The sequence below is a fragment of the Pan troglodytes genome, chromosome 1, assembly GCF_028858775.2.
Source record: "Pan troglodytes isolate AG18354 chromosome 1, NHGRI_mPanTro3-v2.0_pri, whole genome shotgun sequence".
Classification (NCBI taxonomy): domain Eukaryota; kingdom Metazoa; phylum Chordata; class Mammalia; order Primates; family Hominidae; genus Pan; species Pan troglodytes.
Window position 1 is genome coordinate 175,291,823 of NC_072398.2, and position 13,788 is coordinate 175,305,610.

Genomic DNA, 13,788 nt, shown 5'->3' on the forward strand with positions numbered 1-13,788 from the left:
TCTGGAGCAAACAGACCTAATAGACAACCACAGAACTCTCCACCACGAATCAACAGAATACAGATTCTTCTCAGCACCACATTGCACTTATTCTAAAACTGACCAAATAATTGGAAGTAAAACTCTTCTCAGCAAATGCAAATGAATGGAAATCATAACAGTCTCTCAGACCACAGTGCAAACAAATTAGAACTCAGGATTAAGAAACAGACTCAAAACTGCACAACTACATGGAAACTGAACAACCTGCTCCTGAATGACTACTGGGTAAATAACGAAATTAAGGCGGAAATAATTAAGTTCTTTGAAACCAATGAGAATAAAGATACAATGTACCAGGATCTCTGCGACACATTTAAAGCAGTGTTTAGAGGGAAATTTATAGCACTAAATGCCCACAGGAGAAAGTGGGAAAGATCTAAAATCGACACCCTAACATCACAATTAGAAGACAAGAAATAACTAAGATCAGTGCAGAACTCAAGGAGATAGAGACATGAAAAACTCTTCAAAAAATCAATGAATGTAGGATCTGGTTTTTTGAAATGATTAAAAATAGATAGATGGCTATCCAGACTAATAAAGATGAAAAGAGAGAAGAATCAAATAGACACAATAAAACATGATCATGGGACTATCACCACGGATCCCACAGAAATACAAACTACCATTTCATCTCTCTAAGCCTCAGTGTCGATATTTGTAAAATTAGGATGCTCACAGAGAAAATTATATCCCTGTCCCTCTCCCAGAGAGGATTAAACAAACTAATTTTTTTCACTTAAATATTATCAGTCCCTCTGTGTGGATGCTTCCATGTGATGTTAAAGATAATGGTAGAGCCAGAGGCTGGTGTTTACATCATGGGAAGTGGTGAAGCAGAGTGGAAAGAACCAGGCAGATGGGGCAGACAGACTGACATTAGAATCTTTCCACTTGCCTGTTACATGATCATAGAAAGATCCTCCAACCTATCCAGGTCTCATTATCTCCCTTTCCCAGGTGGAAAAAAAAACCAATTACATTATTTCATTCTTACTATATCCCTGTAAGTTAAATACATAAAGAACCTTGCTCAGCTCTGGCATATAGGAAATATTCAAAAACTAGAAAATTACTACATTAGTATAAAAAGACACATAGTTAAAACTTTTAGTATCTAACTGCTTCAGATATGATTTGCATTCCTTCTTTCTTTTTTATTCATTTATTAATTCCACATTTGTTAATGTATTAATCAGTAACTCAAATGTAAGCTTGAAGAGGTCAGAGATTTCTGTCTTGTTCATTGTTCTTACTCTGCCTTAAACAATGCCCAGTGCATGAGGAGTTCTCAATAGATTTCAATGAATTTCAACACTTGAACACAATCTGTAGGAATAATTAACTGACATTCCCTTTTCTGAATGTACAGACATGGTCTTGAGCTAAGTGACCATAGTTCGAAGTATATTCATTCATCCACTCATTCCCCAATTATTGAGTACATGCAGTGTGCCCAACAGTTAACACCATGTCTGCCGATGAAAGGAGACGAAGGCAAGCTTTCTCTTTAGAAGCGTTCTCACAGCGCACAAGCATACCATCCTCAGTCAGGAATATAGACAACTGCAGTGTGTATGGTAGAGTTAAAGAACGAAATGTCGAAACCTAGAGGAGGGAATGTCTCCTTCAACTGGAAGGAATCAGGAAAAAATTCTCAGTGGAGATTACATGTGAGCTGGAATCTCAAATAAGAGTGGCCTCTCAGGTTCTCATTGACAATTACATGCCCTCTGGAGCCAGATTCAAAACCCGTCTCCACCACTTCCCAGCTGAGTAACCATAAGATAAATTATCTTATTTATCTGTCCTTCAGATTCCCCCTCTGTAAAATGGAAACAGTTATACCATATGCTTTACAGAGTTGTTGTGAGAATGAAATGGAATTATCTATTAAAAATATAGCTCAGTGCTCAATAATATCACTTACACACCATTATTTGGGGGCTCAGAAGCATGCCTGATGGGAATGGAATGAGGCTAGTGCTTCCTCATAGCTGGAGCAGTGGCCCCATGAGGCAGAGAGGAGCAGACGGAAGAGAGTCTGAGGCCAGGTCATGGAGGGCTTTGTAAGCAGGCAGAGTTAAACTTGATTTGAAAAGGAGTGAAGAACCATAAAAGGATGATAAGTAGCACGAAAAGTAGCATGTTCACATGTGCAGTTTCAAAATCTCTCTGGCTGTAGCATGAAGATGGAAGGGAGAGCAAGCCAGACTGAAGGCAGGCAGGAAGGGGAGGCCATTACACAAATTAAACCCAGAAATGCAGAGTAGGTCATGGAGGAAAGAGGAGAAAGGTCCCAGGGAAATGCAATTAATAGGCTTGGTCATGTTGTCACACTAGGTCTGGCAAGACAAGAAGGCTTGGTTAAATCCTTCTGATTTAACCCAGTAGAGCTTAACAAAAGGCCTCCTTGAGAGGTGTGGGCAGAGTTAAAGGAACAAACAAGGAACATGAGACATCTGGGCACAGGCAAAAGAAGGCGGATATTTCCACCGCAGACTTAAGAAGGCAAGGGGAGGCAACAGCATTTCCGCAGACCAGAGAAACCAGAAGCCAAGAAAGATGGTTGACTCAACAGGAGCCATTACCATAGACAGGAATGCAGCCTCTGCGACCATGACCAGGCAAGGGGAAGAGGGGTAGGAAATAACAAATCTAACCTCTCTCCCCATCCATTCTCTCATCTCCTGCCAATGCTTTTTATTGGCCAAACCCAACTAGAAGCTGGAGGTCAGGAAGGCCTGGGTCATGTAGTCTGTAGATGTCAGCCTTCCTGTAAAAGCAGGTTAGAGAAGGGTAATAAAAACAATGGATTGGAGGGTGGGGGGGATAGATAAAGGATCAATATCATAGTAATGAATTAGATGGGAGTGGAGAGTGGTTCAGAGGGTGAAGAGGAGGAATTATTTCTAACTAAGGAAATTACCCAATTAAATTGAAAGTAGAGGATTCAGATGGCTATTCAAGTAAATTACATTTAGGTTCCTGTTACCCCCACAATCTGTATCTTCCTTCCCTTTCATTTTCATCTGCAAATATGATCTATTGCTAACTGCTTGGAAAATGTAGCCAGATTTGCTCCAGATGAGTATAATTTAATTGATACTATAGCTAAAAAACAACTGGTCTATAACATATTTTCAAAATCCTACACAAAGATAAGAATGGCCTGTGAAATGAAAACAAAAAGGTAGGGGAGGGAGAGCTCCTCACTGCTCTGCAAAAATTCTTTTTCTACAAACACCACTGGGAGCCAAAAAGCTACGTGTAAAATTGTCCTAGCCTTTAAGACTCTGCCCCTTTCTGCCTGACACATGCAATTCCCTGTGTTCCTGACAGGTTCCAGTGCTGGATGGATCGCACATGGGAGCACCAGAAAACGGTGACGTGATCCTCTGAGTGAAGCTAAGGCAGACACACCCCAGAGATGGGGAAAACGCCTGGGGACCAGAAATTCTGTTACTACGGGAGTCACTGGAACTGTTGACAGCAACAGCCAAGCTTTCTTTCTGCAAAGTGCTCCCAGGAAGCCTTTACCAGCCTGGAGAGCTGAGGGGTTTTCATCACTAATTAACATGTTTTCTGCACTGGGGCCAGAAGTCGGACTAGCTAAGAGACACTGGGAGGCATGAAGGAGATGGACTGGCAGTTCTGGGCAAGCCTCAGCTTAGAATTTCACTTTGTGGAACTCAAAGAAAAGCCCAAGCTCCACTGGGGGTTTTCAAGGTCCTTCATGATCTGCTGCCTGCCCTGGCTCCCTTCTCCAGGTCACTACCCCAGCACTGCACACTAGCCTTAGCCCAACTAAACTACTGGCATTCTGTCCATACACCCTGCAAGCTCCTTAGCATCTGGGCTTCTTCACATGCCTTTCCCTCTGCCTGAAATGCCCTTTTCTTCTTCTCTACATAAAAATCTACTTTTTATGTAAGAACATTCTCTAACTATGTTTAGATTTCTCCAGGAAGGCTCTGCAGAGGAGTTGTCGGGCACTGCTACTTCTATGCTTCTGTCATGCTTTGGACTGCCCTCTCAAGCAGCAAATTAGTAAATGCCTAATTGGGGCATGAAATACTGCTCCTCCTCAAGACCATTATCTGCTAAAAAGCAGGGTTGATGTTACAGTAACCCATGGTATTCATACCTTAGTACTGAGTCTATGCCAGAATAATAGCACAAGGTGCTCATAGCACAAAAGCTGATCATTATCCTATTGAACAATTATTTCCAGAAATTTCTTCCTGTTTTGTTTTATGAAATCTGGAGCGTGTAACTGATGGGTTAGTTTTGCTTTCTGAAGCCATACATAAAGCTGATAATTCTCCTATTGAATGATTCTTTTCAGAAATTTCCTCCCATTTTCTGAAATCTGGAGCTTGTAACTGATGGGTTACAGTTTTGCTTTCTGAAGCCATACATAATAGTTTCTTTTGGTGCCACATGCCAGCCCTTCAGATCTTCCAGTACAGTGACCATGCCTCCATTAGGCTTACTCTCCACCACATTCTTTCTTTTAGCCTAAATTAGGTTTTGTGTAAAACATCACTTTTGAATTCAAACAGATTTGAACTTGGATAATGAGCTCTGCCACTCCTAGCCCCAGTTTACTCATCATCAGATAGAGGTAAAAATATTGACTTTGCAGTAATATTGAGAAAGTTAAATAAAATATTGAGTAAAAAATGGCTAGCAAGAGTCCTGGCAGATATTGACATATCTGAAATATTTATTTAATGACTGAATAAATGAGTGAACTGGGGGGGTTTGTGTCATGTAGGTGGAGTCACATTTTAGACATCTAACTCTTATACTAGTTAAGAATCAATAAATAGTAGCTCTATGACATATACTTGCTAGGATATTAGGACAGAATACTGAACAAATAAGACATGCATGGTTTCTGCTTTAATTGCTCCTGGGGAAGTCACTGAACAAATAAGTAAGTGTAATAAGTGGAAGAATAAACTTGCAGGTCACATAGCTGAGTTCATCTGAGCAGGTCAATGAAGGGCTTCTTGTGGAAGATGGTCTTGCATTAGAAAATAGAGTACTTAGACAATTGTTAATGTAATAATTATTTGCTCTTCATTCAGTCATTGTTTGTGTAGTTCTCTTGGGAACACTGTAGAAGAGAGAAGATAAATAAATTGGCTGGGCAAAAATATTGAACACTATAATATTATCAAAATTAAAAAACACAAAAGGCTCACCCCTAATCTCTGAAAGTTAACTGATTGGTAAATATGAAGGTAAATACACTAATTGGTAAATACACTGGGTCAGTGGTTCTTAAGTGACTATATATATAACACATTTCACAGGATGATGCCAAATTCTTGTCAATGCATAAAATTGATGTTTATTATAACTGGGATTATACATTATTCCTCCAATATCTCTAAGCTGATAGTTTGAACTCTGGAAATCAGGAAATCATATGTTCATGATGTCCAGTGGAGAGAGTGAAATTTGCTGTTTGTTCTGTCACCTCTTCTACTCAGTATTGTACTGCAAGTTTCTAGCCAGTGCAATAACTCAAGAGGAACAACAAAAAAAGCATAAGAATGGCAAAGGAATAAATAAGATTGTCATTATACACAAGTGACATAATGGTGTATGTGGTACATGTAGAAAATCTAAATATATGGATGAATTATTAGAAGTGATGTGAATCCAGTAAGACCACTAAGTTCATAAGGTCAACATACAATTAAAAATAAATTTAAAAAAATCTAAAAATAAATTTTAAAATATAGATGTATAGTCTACCACACATCTAGTCAATATACATTAAAAGTAAATTTTTTTAAAAATTAAAAATATAGATGTATAGCCTACTACACAGCTAGGCTACATGGTATAGCCTATTGCTCCTAGGCTACAAACCTGGACAGCATGTTACTGTGCTGATACTGTAGGCAATTGTAACACAATGATAAGTATTTGTGTATCTAAACATATCTGGGCGTAGAAAATACACAGTAAAAATGTGGTATAAAAGATTAAAAATGGCACATCTGTATAAGGCATTTACTGTACAAGGAGCTTTCAGACTGGAAGTTGCTCTGGGTGAGTCAATGAGCACATAGTAAGTGGACATGAAGGCCTAGGACATTACTGTATATTACTGTAGACTTTATAAACACTATACTTGTAGGCTACACTAAAGTTACAAAAACATACAGTAATTGTGCTACAATGTTATGATGGCTACAACATCACTAAGTAATAGGAATTTTTCAGCTCCATTATGATCTCATAGGACCATCCTCATATATTTGGTTCATCTTTGATCAAAAAGTCATTATGTAGAGCGTGACTTTATATAGAAAACTATATAACTGAGAAAATTTAAAGATCTTTATAAATTGAAGGATATACCATGTTCATAGATTGGGAGACTTGATATTTTAATATTGTTAGTTCTCCTCAGTTTGATCTATATATTCAGTGCAATCCCAATCAAAAATTCCAGAAGCTTTTTCCTGGAATATCAGTTTGGATTACTCAGAAGTAGACTGTGTAATGAGGATTTGTATTCAAGTACTTCACTAAGGAAATGTTCTCAAAAAGAAAACTAATTAGAAAGTGGGCAAGTAGAACATGGAATGGGAGAAAAGCAAGCAAACTTTTTATTTCAGCCTGATCTGACAAGGGAGCACAGGTGTAAGTTGCACTTCAGAGCTTTCCTCCTTCAAGGCAAATAAACTGGGCTTTCATACTCCTGCAACAGTTAGTCATTGCTAAGATCTGCCCAGAAGTGCATAAACTCTCAGGCATGTCCTGATTTTTGTACAGTTGGGCAAAGTGGTTCCAGTAGCTCTTAGGGAGTCCTTCAGTGAGAATCACAGGTGCAGGCAGTGGAAAGTAAACATGCACAGAAACTACAGAGTGGGGGGTGTAAAAAGTAAAAAGCAAAAGAGATGCGAGACATTTAGGTAAAGTCCTGACACAGCTCACTACATTAAATCAACGAGCGATGCTAAAATGTATATAAAAATGCAAACAGCCAAACCAAACAAATATAACTTGGAAAAGGAAGAATAAACTTGGAGTATTTACTCTACATATTCTAAATCTACATTAAATAAAACAAGTGTGGTTCTGGTGCAGTAATAGACAAACAGCCAATGGAAGAAAAGTTTCCAAAAACAGATATATACACATATGGTCATATGATTTATATCAAAGATGACTATAGTGTACTGGGAAAACCCTGGTGTTTTTAATAATTTGTCCTGAATTATAGGACATAGGCATGGACAAGGACTTCATGACTAAAACACCAAAAGCAATGGCAACAAAAGCCAAAATTGACAAATGAGATCTAATTAAACTAAAGAGCTTCTACACAGCAAAAGAAACTACCATCAGAATGAACAGGCAACATACAGAATGGGAGAAAACTTTTACAATCTATCCATCTGACAAAGGGCTAATATCCAGAATCTACCAAGAACTCAAACAAATTTACAAGAAAAAAACAACCCCATCAAAAAGTGGGCAAAGGATATGAACAGACACTTCTCAAAAGAAGAATCTGTGCAGCCAACAGACACATGAAAAAATGCTCCTCATCATCACTGGCCATCAGAGAAATGCAAATCAAAACCACAATGAGATACTATCTCACGCCAGTGAGAATGGCAATCATTAAAAAGTCAGGAAACAACAGATGCTGGAGAGGACATGGAGAAATAGGAACACTTTTACACTGTTGGTGGGAGTGTAAATTAGTTCAACCTTTGCGGAAGACAGTGAGGCAATTCCTCAAGGATCTGGAAGTAGAATTACCATTTGACCCAACAATCCCATTACTGGGTATATACCCAGAGGATTATAAATCATGCTACTATAAAGACACATGCACACATATGTTTATTGTGGCACTATTCACAATAGTAAAGGCTTGGAACCAACCCAAATGCCCATCAGTTGCAGACTGGTTAAAGAAAATGTTGCACATATACACCATGGAATACTATACAGCCATAAAAAAGGATGAGTTCATGTCTTTGCAGGGACGTGGATGAAGCTGGAAACCATCATTCTCAGCAAACTATCACAAGGACAGAAAACCAAACACCTCAAGTTCTCACTCATGGGTAGGAATTGAACAATGAGATCACCTGGACACAGGGCAGGGAACATCACACACCAGGGCCTGTTGGGGCGGGGAGGGGCTGGGGGAGGGATAGCATTAGGGGAAATACCTAATGTAAATGATGAATTGATGGGTGCAGCAAATCAACATGGCACATGTGTACCTATGTATCAAACCTGCACATTGTGTATATGTACCTTAGAACTTAAAGTATAATAATTAAAAAAAATTGTCCAGAATTAATTGAATACTAATACAGAGAAAAATAAACCTTTAACAAAAAATTCAATCCCAGAAGGATTGTAGACGTAATGCAATAAGTAAAAAATAAAGCCTCTGGAAGATAACCTACAATCGTATATTTATGACCTTGAGGTAGGTACATATTTCCTTAATAGAACACAATACACTAACCATAAAGGATGCATATATATGACTTTAGTAATAACAATATTTTTCTGTTCATTGAAAGTTACCGTTAAGACAGTGAAAAGACAAAAAAGTAGGGAGAGATATTTAAACTACACCTATCCAACAGAAGATTTATAATAAAAAATTAAAGGATTCCTATAAATCAATAAGAATAGGACACATAGCACAATTTTTAAGTCAGTGAAAAGACTTAAAGAAGCATATCATGAAAGAGGATGTTCAAATGGCCATTAGCACACGTTCAACATTAGTAGCCATCAAGAAATGTAAATTAAAACCACAATGAGATGCACAATGAGATGTCACTACATATCCACAAGAATTACTAAAATTTGTTTTAAATGACAATACCATGCATTTCCAAAAGTGTAGAGCAGCTGGAACTTTTATGCACTGCTGGTAGTGGTGTAATCTGTCTTCGGAAAACTAGAAGAGTCTATTAAGGCTGAAAGAATGCACAGTCAATGGCCAAGCAATTTAACATCTAGATATATACTTACAGGCCCAAAGAGATTGGGACCTATTTTCAGCATTCTTAAAGAAAGGAATTACCAATCAAGAATTTTACATCCCATCAAACTAAGTTTCAAAAGTAAAGGAAAAATAAAAACTTTTTCAGACAAGCAAGCACTAAGGGAATTCCATTACCCCTAGACCAGCCTTACAAAAGATCCTTAGGAAGTTCTAAACATGAAAACAAAAGAACAATAGCTGTTACCACAAAAATACACTGAAGTGCATAGCCCACAGGCCCTGTAAAGCAACTACACAATAGAAACTACAAAGCAACCAGTTAACAATTTCACAATAGAATCAAAACCTCGCATATCAATACTAACCTTGAATTTATAACACATGAGCTAAACACCTCACTTGAAAGGCATGGAGTAGTAAGTTGGATCAAAAAAAAAAATGAGACCCATCCATCGTCTGTCTTCAAGAAACCCATCTCACATGTAATGACACCCACAGGCTCAAAGTAAAGAGTTGGAGAAAAATCTGTCACTCAAATATTTATTTAAAAAAAAGAAGAGCAGGGTCGCTATTCTTATACCAGATAAAACAGACTTTAAACCAACAACAGTAAAGAAGGACAAAGAAGGGCATGACATAATGACAAAGGGTTCAATTCAACAGGACAACTTAACCATCCTAAATACATACACACTCAACACTGAAACACCCAGATTCATAAAACAAGTATGTCCAGACCTACAAAAAGACTTAGATAGCCACATGATAATAGTGGGGTACTTCAACAACCTACTGATAGCATTAAACAGATCATCAAGGCAGAAAATTAACAAATAAATTTTGAACTTAAATTTGACACTTGACCAATCGGACCTAATAGACATCTACAGAGTACTATACCCATCAACCATAGAATATACATTCTTTCTCATCTGCACACAAGACATTCTCTAAGATTGACCACATGCCTGGCTGTAAAGCAAGTCTCAAGAAATAAAACAAAATTAAAATCATGTCAACCATACTCTCAGACCACAGTGAAATAAAAATAGAAATCAATACTAAGAAGAGCTCTCAAAACCACATAATTACATGGAAATTAAATAACTTGCTCTGAGTAGCTTTTTGGTAAACAATGAAATTAAGGCAGAAATAAAAAAAATTTGAAATCAATGAAAACAGAGACACAACATACCAAAATCTCTGGCATGTAGCAAAAGTAGTGCTAAGAGGAAAGCTTATAGCACTAAACATCTACATCAAGAAGTTAGAAAGATCTCAAATCAATGGTCTAACATCACACCTAGAGGAACTAGAAAAACAAGAACAAGCTAACCTCAAAGGTAGAAGAAGAAAAGAAATAACAAAAATCAGAGTAGAACAAAATGAAATTGAGAACTCAAAATTCATCTAATAAAACCAAAAATTTGTGTTTTGGTTTTAGGATAAGCAAGATCAATAGACTGCTAGCTATATTAACAACAACAACAAAAAAAGAGATCTAAACAAGCACAATCAGAAGTGACAAAGGTGACATTATAATCGACCCCACAAAAACATAAAGATCTTAGGAGACTATTATGAACACCTCTGTGCACAAAAACTAGAAAATCTAGAGGAAATTGATAACTTCCTAGAAACACACAACCTCCTAAGATTGAAGCAGGAAGAAACTGAAACCCTGAAAAGACAAATATTGAGTTCCAGAATTAAATGAGTAATTAGAAACCTACCAAACACACAAAAAAAGCCCTGAGCCACATGGATTCATAGCCAAATTCTACCAAACATACAAAGAACTGGTACCAATTCTACTGAAACTATTGCAAAAAAGAGAGGATCCTCTCTAACTCATTTTACAAAAGCAATATCACCTTAATGCCAAAATCTGACAAAGACAAAACAAAGAAATCTATAGGCCAATAGCCCTGATGAACATAGATGCAAACATCCTCAACAAAATACTAGCAAACTGAATCCAGCAGCACATCAAAAAGTTAATTCACCACAATCAAGTAGGCTTTATATCTGGGATATAAGGATAGTTCAACATATGCATATTAATAAATGTAACTCACCACATAAACAGAATCAAGAACAAAAACCATACAATAATCTCAATAGGCATAGAAAAAAGCTTTTGATAAAATTTAACATCCCTTCATGATTAAAAAAAAAACCCTTAACAAACTAAGCATTGAAGGAACATGTCTCAAAATAAGACCCATTTATTACAAACCCACAGCCAACATCATATTGAATGGGCAAAAGCTGGAATCATTCTCCTTAAGAACAGGAGCAGGACAAGAATGCTCACCCTCACCACTTCTGTTCAACATAGTACTGCACATCCTAGCCAGAGCAATCAGGAAAGACAAAGAAAAGGCATCCAAATAGGAAAAGAAGTCAAATTATCTCTCTTCATGGATGATATGATTCTGTATCTAAAAAAGCCTAATGACTCTACCAAGAGGCTCTTAGAATGGATCGACAACTTCAGAAAAGTTTCAGGGTGCAAAAATCAATGTACAAAATCAGCAGCATTTCTATACACCAATAACATTCAAGCTGAAAGCCAAATGAAGAATGAAATTCCTATTGGGTGTCAACGTACACTGTTCAGGTGCTGGGTGTACCAAATCTCAGAAATCGCCACTAAAGAATTTATCCATGTAACCAAACACCACCCATTCCCCAAAAACCTTTTATTGAAATTTAAAAAAATTTAAGAAGAATTCAATTCCATTTACAATAGCCACAAATAAAAATACCTAGGAATACAGCTAACCAAGGAGGTGAAAGATCTCTATAAAGAGAATTACAAAACACGACTGAAAGAAATCACAGATGACATAAACAAGTAGAAAACCATTCCATGCTCATGGATTGAAGGGATCATTATCTTAAAATGTTAATACTGCCCAAAGAAATCTACAGATTCAATGTTATTCCTATCAAACTACTGATGTCATTTTTCACAGGATTAGAAAAAAACTATTCTAAAATTTATATGAAACCAAAAAAGAGCCCTGACAGTCAAAGCCATCCTAAGCAAAAAGAACAAAGCTAGAAGCATCACAATACCCAATTTCAAACTACACTGTAAGGCTACAGTAACCAAAACAGCATGGGACTGGTACAGAAATAGACACATAGACCAATGGAACAGAATAGAAAACTCGGAAATAATGCTGTACACCTACAACTATCTGATCTTTGACAAAAATCAACAAAATAAGAAATGGAGAAAGGACTCCCTATTCAATAAAAGGTGCTGTAAAGACTAGTTAACCATATACAGAAGAATGAAAACAGAGCTCTACCTTTCACCATATACAAAAAAAAACTCAAGATGGATTAAACACTTAGATATAAGATCTCAAACAATAAAAATCCTAGAAGAAAATCTAGGAAATACCATTCTGGACATCAGCCTTGCCAAATAATGTATGGCTAAGTCTTTTCAAGAGCAATTGTAACAGAAATAGAAATTGATAAGCAAGACCTAATTAAACTAAAGAGCTTCTGCACAGCAAAAGAAACTATAAACAGAGTAAAGAGACAATCTACAGAATGAGTGATAATATTTGCAAACTATGCATCAGACAAAAGTCTAATATCCATAATCTCTAAGGAACCTAAACAATTCAACAAGCAAAAAAACAACCCCATTAAAAAGTGGGCAAAGGGCCAGGCTCGGTGGCTCACGCCTGTAATCCCAGTACTTTGGGAGGCCGACGTGGGCATATCACGGGGTCAGGAGTTCAAGACCAGCCTGGCTAACATGGTGAAACCCCGTCTCTACTAAACAAAATACAAAAAAAAAAAAAAAAAAATTAGCCGGGCGTGGTGGCGGGCACCTGTAGTCCCAGCTACTCGGGAGGTTGAGGCAGGAGAACGGTGTGAACTCAGGAGGCGGAGCTTGAAGTGAGCTGAAATCGCGCCACTGCACTCCAGCCTGGAGCCTGGGTGATAGAGCGAGACTCGGCCAACAAACATAAAAAAAAGTTCAACATCGCTAATCATCAGAGAAATGCAAATTAAAACCAGATAAGATACCATCTCACACCACTCAGAATGGCTATTATTAAAAAGTCAAAAAAGAACAGATGCTGGCAAAGCTGCAGAGAAAAGGGAACACTTACACACTGTTGATGGGAGTGTAAATTAGTTCAGTCACTGTGGAAAGCAATTTAAATATTTCTCACAGGACTTAAAACAGAACTACCATTTGACCCAGCAATCCTATTACTGAGTATATACCCAAAGGAAAACCAAGTGCTCTACCAAAAAGACACATGCACTTGTATGTTCATTGCCACACTATTCACACTAACAAAGACACAGAATCAACCTAGGTGCCCATCGGTGTGGACTGGATAAATAAAATGTGGTACCTGTACACCATAGAATACTATGCAGCCATAAAAATAATGAAATCATGTGTTTCCAGCAACATGGATGCAGCTAGAAACCATTATCCTAAGCAAATTTACACAGGAACAGAAAACCAAATACCACATGTTCTCATGTATAAATGGGAGCTAAACATTGGGTATACTGAACATAAAGATGGGAAAAATAACTGGGGATAAACACTGGGGACTACTAAAGATGGGAGTGTGGTGGGGGAAAAGGGCTAAAACACTACATATTGGGTACTATGCTCACTACCTGAGTGACGAAACCATTAATACCCCAGACCTCACTGTCATACAATATGCCCCTGTAAC

General features: G+C 37.5%; 1 long non-coding RNA gene across 1 annotated transcript in view; it reads right to left on the reverse strand.

Moving 5' to 3' along the window:
- Positions 1-4,928: 4,928 nt before the first annotated feature.
- Positions 4,929-13,788, reverse strand: part of LOC107973924 (uncharacterized) — a 97,412-nt gene continuing 88,552 nt past the window's right edge. Inside the window, exon 4 of the long non-coding RNA XR_001716455.2 lies at positions 4,929-5,167. This is a non-coding gene — a long non-coding RNA (uncharacterized LOC107973924). The remainder of the gene's footprint in view (positions 5,168-13,788) is intronic.